This window comes from Mauremys reevesii, linkage group 3, assembly GCF_016161935.1.
Source record: "Mauremys reevesii isolate NIE-2019 linkage group 3, ASM1616193v1, whole genome shotgun sequence".
In the NCBI taxonomy this organism is placed as follows: domain Eukaryota; kingdom Metazoa; phylum Chordata; order Testudines; family Geoemydidae; genus Mauremys; species Mauremys reevesii.
The window spans coordinates 59,735,973-59,744,671 of NC_052625.1; the positions used below are offsets into that span (position 1 = coordinate 59,735,973).

Consider the following 8,699-nt stretch of genomic DNA (forward strand, 5'->3'; position numbering starts at 1 on the left):
GGGCAGCTGGGGCAGTGCGTGCAGGGTTGAGGAAGGGCACTTGCACTACTGCTCTTTTCAGCTTTCATTTTCTGCTGCAATAACTCAGCTAGGAGTGTTTACAGCTCTCCCTTTCGTTCTCATAATAGCAAGTGAGAAGGGAAAGTGGCCAGGGAGCCACAAGAGAGTCTGTTGAAAGGGTAACCAAGTATGGTAAGGAAGTGATAAGTTTAAAACTTCCTGATTCTTCCCTTGGGCCACTGCTTTTAGGCTATTAGGTTGGCTTGACAAATCCCACCTCCTCCAACCCAACTGTTTGCTTTGCAGGCAGCTGCTTACAAGGCCAGTGTCAGCTAAAGCTGAGGGCAAGGGGTAAGTTGGACACTTCCAGCCCCAACTCTGTTCCCCCTGTATACTGAGGGGATACTCTGCAGGGCACTGCGTAACAAACAGTGGGAACCAGAAGATGAAAGGATGTAGACGGGGGTCATAGAGATCCTCGAGAGTGAAAAAAGGAACTTGAATTAGCTGCAGCCCAGTGACTAATCAGGGTCCAAACCTATATACACCTCTACCCCAATATAACACTGTCCTTGGGAGCCAAAAAATCTTACCGCTTTATTGGTGAAACCGTGTTATATCGAACATGCTTTCGGAGTGCGCAGCGCCCCCCCCCACCGCCCCGGAGCACTGCTTTACCATGTTCTATCCAAATTCGTGTTATATTGGGTCGCGTTACATTGAGGTAGCGGTGTATGGTATTAGGGTGTGTCTGTACTAGAATATTTATCAGTTATCCTGGTCTAGTTGAAGCATTCTACTTATACCAGTAGTTGCTCTTATTCCAGAATAAGAGTGGCTCTTTTGGCTTGGCATAGCTTAACTCCCTTCCAAAGTGACAAAACAGGAAAAAACAAACAAACATAGTCTTTTATACTGGGACAAAAATGAGCACATGGAGGGGTACACCCAGATAACTATTGTAGTTTATATTCACATCCTACCTTTATAGTGGTATAACTTTCCCCGGTAGACAGCCCGTAGGAGTATAGGATCTTCCAGTTTTTCATGTCTTCAGTGAAAACAGCTAGACAGAGCAATTTTAAAAAAAAAACAGGCTTCTTCTTTTCATTTCTATAAACCCCTTTTCTACTCTGATTGGGAACATTGGAGTTAAATAGTGTCAGTGATATTACAACGGGTTTTCCAATAACCAGCTGCCTGGTTAATAATAGAGACTGATACTTACAAAGTTCCTTTCAACCAAAGATGCTTTACAAATGTTACAAATTAGCTTTCTAGCTATGTACTCCACCAATCTTTGAAATGCAGCTATCACTGGTGGGAAACAGCATCTTATATAGCAGTTCACAGTACCACTTGGCAACAATTTAAGATGGGAAATGAAGAATACCATAGCCCGGAGATACTGCAGTGAAAAACTGGGCTCTCAGAATGTTTTACCCAAGTGGAATTAGGCCATGGTAACCTAAATATGGAAGAGGTCACCCTGACTTATTTAATGACATGTTGAGGGTCAGAGTTCCCCATTTCACAGTTGGTACACTTAATAAAGAGATGGTAGATGGCTCTACTGGCTCCTTTGCAGCTTAAATATCCTGTGCTGTTTGAAGCCGAGAATTTGTTTTTAGCTGTTTTTAAGCATTAGTATTTGCATAGCAATGATTCCTAGAAGCCCCAGTCAAGGGTTAAGCCCCATTGTATTAGGCACTGTGCATACATATAGTGAAGACAGTTCCAGCCTCAAAGAGCTTACAGTCTAACTCAGATGTAATTGATGCCAGTGGAGGAAAATAACTTCCCCTCCCTGTGGCACTGGAGGCTGATCCAGATTGGGCAGTCCCCACAGAATGATTTACAATGAAGTTTTAAGACAAAGATCCAACATCAGGCACTGATGCTCCTTTTAAGAAAGACATAGGCGAACTGGAGAGCAACAAAAATGATAAAAGTTTTAGAAAACCTGGCTTATGAGGAAAAAGCTAAAACATCTGGACATCTTTAGTCTTGAGAAAAGACTGGTGCGAGGGGGAACGTGGTAAGTCTTAAAATATGTTAAGGGCTGTTTATAAAGAGGACAGTGATCAATTGTTCTCCATGTCCACTGAAGGTAGGACAAGAAGTAATGGGTTTAATCTACAGCAAGGGAAATTTAGATTAGATACCAGGAAAAAATTTTGAAGTATAAAGGGTAGTTAAAGTCTGGAATAGGATTCCAAGGAAAGTTGTGGAATCCCCATCGTTGGAGGTTTTTAAGAACAGGTTAGACAAACACCTGTCAGGGATGGTTACCTGCCATCGTCACAGAGGGCTGGCCTAGATGGCCTGTTGAGGTCACATCCAGCCCTACACTCTGACTTGATGATCATTTACTCCTTCCAGTGCAACACTGGAGAAGGGTGAGGGGCAGAGCTGCTTGGGAACAAACCTGCAAAGTGGAACAAGCTGATGTTGGAAAGTAGGCTGAGTCCAGACCTTGCCATCTCTAAGGCAGGTGGCACGGCTCATCTCTTTTCAAAGGCATTTCCTTAAGATATGGGTTGGGTCCCTTAACTCCACTTGAAGTCTGACCCTTCTGCTGAGAAGCCATGCAGGAGGAAAGAGCACTTCTCATGAAGGGGGCATTCTATGCTCTAGGCAGAGTGCTCAGATGTGATGGGTGCTTCAGAAGTGCATATAACTCTTCTGTGAGGCAGTTCCCATGACCATTAGGTGGGTAACTGAGGATATACTATAACAAAGCAGTGGCAAGGCAGATATCTCAGAAATGGCCATCTTCTTCCAGCCCCATACTGAGCCCACTAAGACATAAGAACGGCCATACTGGGTCAGAACAAAGGTTCATCTAGCCCAGTATCCTGTCTTCTGACAGTGGCCCATGCTAGGTGCTTCAGAGGGAATGAACAGAATGGGTGATCCACCCCCGTCCCCATTCCCAGCTTCTGGCAAACAGAGGCTAGGGACACCATCCCTGCCATACTGCCTTTTCCACTTGCCTTAAATACTGTTGTGATGTTATCTGATTAAAATATGACTATATAGATGATTGTTGCAACCACTGTTATATATTTGCAGCAAATCTTTCACAAAAGTTGTGAAGTGAGGTGTCTATGAAAAGGTTATGATTTGCTGGTTATGATTATGTTATCTGTATGCATGTATCATTTTTGTATTTGAAGTTATAAATATTGGCTCTATACCTGGATTTCAAATGTTGGCTCCTGGGGTACTGCCCACAAGGTAGCTAGCCAGCACATCTGGGAGGGACTATTCAAATTGTGTGGCCCACCAAAAGAACATTTAACTGACAATGGACCATGGGAGATGCCCATCTACACTTACTGGACTTTCCTGCTGTGACTAGGCAAAATGCATGGACATGGGACTTGCCCATGTGACTCCAGACTCCATCTTGTTGCTGTAATTTTCCACGGTAAGAACAATGGGATGCCCTCCACATGGCAGAAGCTATAAAAGGCTCTGGAAACACTTTAATTTTGCCTCTTTCTTGCCCAAACCTCTGGACTATGGACTATACTAATGGGGGCATTCTAACCAATGGACTGAGGTCCTTCCAATGATTTGGAAGCAGCCTGAGACTTAATTTAAGGCAGCAGTTTGTTCCATCACTGCTACAAGCCTGAACCAAGAACTTTACAATTACTGTATGTTTTTAATTCCTTTAATTAATTTTAACTCTCTCTTCTTTTTTTCTTTTTCTTTTTCTTTCTGTGATATAAGAACTAGAATGCCCAAGGAAACTGCTTTTATGACTTCTTGTTAGCCAGTGTGGTGAAACAGGAGTTTACTGTTGTGGCTGGTTTGATATATCCTATGAAAGAATAACCACCAGTTTTGGGTTATGTTTGCCCCATTTCTCAGCAGTTCATCTTGAATTTGGCATCCTCAGTTGTGACTCTTTAAGGCAGGGTTACAGCTGTTTATCCAACGGTTTCCAGTATCACCCCAGCAGAATTCCAGACAGAAGGGACAATCAGATATGCATAGATAGCCACTGTATGTGGGTTTGAATTGAAAGCTCAGAGCCATACACCTTAGAACTTACAAAATAATTATCTTTATCAAGTTCCCATATACATACGAGGTGCCTCATATACAAGACCTGTCCTAAAGTGCATGCACTCTATTTAACATGACACCAAGGGAGAATCATAGACAGCCAATGGGAGAGGAAAGAAAGAATGACAGTGATACCCAGTAAGACATGTGCACATCTTAATGGTTTGATGATTTCCCCATGCCCCTTGCTTTGGAAGAATTATTTGTTGATTAACTGTCTCCCTTTCCCTCACTTGTCACAGATCTTGTGGAAGAAGGGAGTTGTGCGTGGGATTTGAACATGGTGACAGAGATGGCTTTATGAACAAACTTGAAGATGGCAATTAAATCTGAGGTGTTTTGAAATCCAGATCTGAATCCAGACTGTGACTAGGGCCCATCTCCTCGTGGCTTTGTACCATATGAGACAGCCTTGCTCTTGATTAGATAGAACAAATGTTTAACTATTACTTGTTAAAGAATATAAATAAAGCAGCATGCTGAGATGGAACTGCTTTTCGCAGATGTCCTGTTTCCTGTGTGTGCCACACACACATGCTGTGTTCCATCCCCCGTTTTTCCCCTCTGAAGGAAAGGAAGCTGACAGGTATCATCAGCTTAGCTGTTTGGGTGATTTTAGGTTGACATATGAAATCTCTCTCACCTATGATGATTCTTCAAAGCAGAGATATGAACAGGCTCTCTCAGATATTAGAGGCCTTTGCTGATCAGTTTGATTTAGTGTTGGAGACAGTCTATTATCTTTCGTGATCCTGGACAATTAAAGAAGGCTGTCTGGGCAAGCAGCCAAGATGGCGTTTACACAGAGGGCAGGTTCCAACTGGATTTGCCCTTTTTAAAACATCAGAATTGACAAAGATTAGGCGTGGCATAGACTTTCAGTGTTTTGGTGCCAGTCTGGTAGGTGAAGCAGAGACTTAACAGTGGGGTAAAAGAGCAGGAATCATAAACATGAAGGTACAATGCTGCTACAGTAGGCATCTCAGTTCAGCATTAAGTGCATGCAGGTGCTGGGAAGCACTTTCTGATTACATAGACACTGCTGCCAGTTTCTTTGTGGCTGGCTGGAAGCAGTTCAAAGAGAGGTGAGGAGCTGGTGTCAAGGCTGATTTGCATGAGTAATGCCAGTTGGAATATAAAGAGAGGATTCTTTCCGGCCCTGACCAGTTCAGTTTGTGTGGTGGAGCCGTTGTATCAGTTGATACAGCCACTCTGTGGAATTGTTTTTTTCCAACCCATACAATCAATGGCTGTCACATTGTTTGTCTGTCTGTCTGTTTTTATTTAAGGGGTGCTTAAGTTTCTCCTATTGGCAACTTTGATGGAGTTTGTGAGAGAGTTCTAATTTTCAGAAATGGAACTCATGTTAAGTAATGTGGCAAGTAGGAGGGACTGTACAGATGAGATCTTTATTAAACATGCTAAGACTTAACTGTTAGCAGTCTCTTCATGGTTTGCATTCTTGGGCCCCTCGTATAGTACAAAGTTATGTCCCTCCTGACACCTGACTCACTTTCTTAGGTTAGGCTTCTGTATCAGATATGGATTGGCTACAGAGCTTCCATCGTGGTGAGAGATACAAAAGATGTGCTCTCTGAGATACTTGCATGCACTGCCAGGTATGGCTGTTACCAGCTCCAGTAAGGTATGTTACACATGGCTATACCTAGTGACTGAACATTAGAATACAATACTAGCATTCTATTGTAGGTTCCACTCATCACTGTGGGAACCTGCCCTCATAACTGATATGTAAGTGCAGCCCTGGAGACTACAGATTGGGGTGTTGTATACTGGGATCTTTAGTCTTGGCAGGTTGAACCATCATATTAAAGGGGGAACATTTAAGCATTTAAGCACCGGGGAGCTTTCCAGCACCGGACTCGACGGCTCTTGCCTGGCCGGAGTTAATGGTGCAGATATTGTCGGTGCCGCGGCAGACATCGGTGCCGGGCGATCCGACTGAGCATAGCGCTCGGCTGCAGAGCAGGCGGCTCGGACGCAGCTTCATAGCGAGCTCGACCACGGTCCGTACCGGGGAGCTTTCCAGCACCGGACTCGACGGCTCTTGCCTGGCTGGAGTTAATGGTGTGGATATTGTCGGTGCCGCGGCAGACATCGGTGCTGGGTGATCCGACTGAGCATAGCGCTCGGCTGCGGAGCAGGCGACTCGGACGCAGCAAGGATATTGTGCCTCTTCATCCTCCAGGCCGAGTGGACGTCGGAGCCAGCGACGGTCGGCGCCGAGAGGCCTTGGCGGTACCGGCGATCCGGTGCCGAGGGAGCGCTCCTTGAAGATTAACCGGCGCTCAGTGCCGAGAGCGGAGGAGCAAGAGCTGCCTCCCTCAGGAGCTGTTTGGGACGAAAGTCCCGCTCTCCTTTGTTCTTGGATTAAAGGCCTCACAAATGCGGCTCTTATCTATGAGGTGAGATTCCTCGAGGCACTTAGGAGAGGATCTCTTGTCGGCATCGGCTTGTGGCCGGCCGAGCATTATAAAACCCTGTGGACCGGGCATTGGACCCGGCACCGGGTGAGGGGAAGGGGATAAACCCCGAACCCTGTGAAATAAATACACTATACTATACTACAAACAAATAAAGTTAACTACAACTATAAACGTCTGAACTATATACTTAATGAGAGAAACTACGAGTAGTTAGGGAAGTTGAGGTCAGCTAAGCCGCGCTCCACTGTTCCAACGACTGACACGGGCGGTAAGAAGGAACTGAGGAGTGGGTGGGTCGGCTGGTGTATATATCCGGCGCCATGGTGGCGCCACTCCAGGGGGCGCCCAGCCGACCCACTGAGTTGCTAGGGTAAAAGTCTTCCAGCGAACGTGCACGCGGCGCGCACACACCTACATGGAATGGATATGAGCAACACATCTCGAAGAACAACAGTTACAACGGTGAGTAACCGTCTTTTGTATACTGGGATCTGTAGTCTTGGCAGGTTGAACCATCATATTAAAGGGGGAACATTTTTGGCCTTATTTGGGTCTACAGTTTTAGAAAATTGCACACATGGCTGGATTTCTGACTTGCATAAGTACTTCCTGCACCTCCGTGGCACGTGCAACAAAATGCGTGTGCAAATGACCAGTTAAAATATGTACCTTCCCTCTCTAATCTGCACTATGAAGAATGGAGTGGGAGAGGACAATTTTGTGCTAATGCTTTGGTTAAAATAACCCACAGAAGTTAAAATGAAACTAAATGACATTTTCATTCTGTTTATCTGATCATCTATAGTTCAAGCATGACTCAAACACATGAAGTGTTTCCTGATTTTTGTTGCCTTATGTTACGAATTCAGCCAAGTTCATTGAAATAAACTTTGCTGAGGTTCACAAACTTTTTGATTCAATCTGGGCAAGATTTTGAGTGGAACTGGAAGCTCTGATGCATGTCTTTACATCATAACAGTGTGAAATTGGCAGCTTCAAGTGGTTTGGATATGAAATCCGGTAAAACACTAGTTTGAAGTGAATCTTGCTGAGGGAGTGAGACTTGATACCCCTGAGTTTTTAGAAAGTAGATGGATCAAACCAGGGAAATTTTTTGCTCAAACCCTTGCAAAGAGAAACTGCCAAATCTTGCCCCAACCCTCATTACTCAGTACATGAAATAATACAGATATTGAGCAAAAGTAGAGGTCATTATTATAAATAAAAAGCATTTGTAAAAAATCTCCAAACACAGATCTTGTTGGCTCTGTGTATAATTGCTATTAGGGTGATTTATTGAACTGTCCCAGCAGCCAGCTACAGACAGTGCAGTATTGTTCAGCCAGAGATGTGAACTCATGCATAGCTGCCAGAGCCTCCTTCCTAATCAACTGAATCATTGAGTCCACTGGCTCAGTGAATCTTCCCAGACTTTTCAATATATTGCCTAGGATCTCTCCCTCTAGCAAGTCTTTTCTGTCCTGTTATTGGGGTGTGAGTAGTGTCCATTGAACCCTGATTTCTGAAAGCCGAGAGACTCTTCTACAAGCTGTATTTGGCTGTTTCCTGAGCAAGAAGACATAAAACCCAGAAATGTTAATGACCTGATGTGAATGGTTTAGTCCATTATACTGTGGAACTGTCTCAACTGGGCCTCAACCTTGTGCGGAATTGTAGGTTTTGGTTGGTGGTTTTAAACAATGGGCATCCTCTATGGACAATGATCCAGATTGTTTTTGGTTACAGTGGTGCCTCCACTGACTCCAACTGGAAGTAACTCCAGTGACTTCTGGACTTGCACAAGTGCACCTACAAGCAATTTTTTTGTCCAAGGTCAATTGCTCCCTATGCCCTTTTACTCACTTTCTCTTCATAGTCTCAACACCGCTGATTTGAGAACCTTCTCCTCTGCACCTTCTGACATACAGAACCCGCTTCCTGTTTCTCAACCGCCTTATCAGCTGTCCCTCTTTTCAAATCTCAGTTGAAAGATATCTTTTCCTCCCTTGGCTACACCTCTTAATGTCTCTGTTGCTGTTTATCATTTACCTCTTCAGTGTACTTGGAGATGCAGTTTGTATGAAGAAATATACAAACTGACATTTACATTATATGACTATAGTGAGTGATTGTGTGTACTCATGCATGCATACACTGAGAAAGGTCTTCTTT

General features: G+C 44.2%; 1 long non-coding RNA gene across 2 annotated transcripts in view; it reads left to right on the top strand.

Moving 5' to 3' along the window:
• LOC120401706 overlaps nucleotides 1-4,485 on the top strand; it is a 187,599-nt gene extending 183,114 nt beyond the window's left edge. For both annotated transcript variants that reach the window (XR_005596664.1, XR_005596665.1), the window contains one exon: nucleotides 4,323-4,485. This is a non-coding gene — a long non-coding RNA (uncharacterized LOC120401706). The remainder of the gene's footprint in view (nucleotides 1-4,322) is intronic.
• The last annotated feature ends 4,214 nt before the right edge of the window (nucleotides 4,486-8,699 follow it).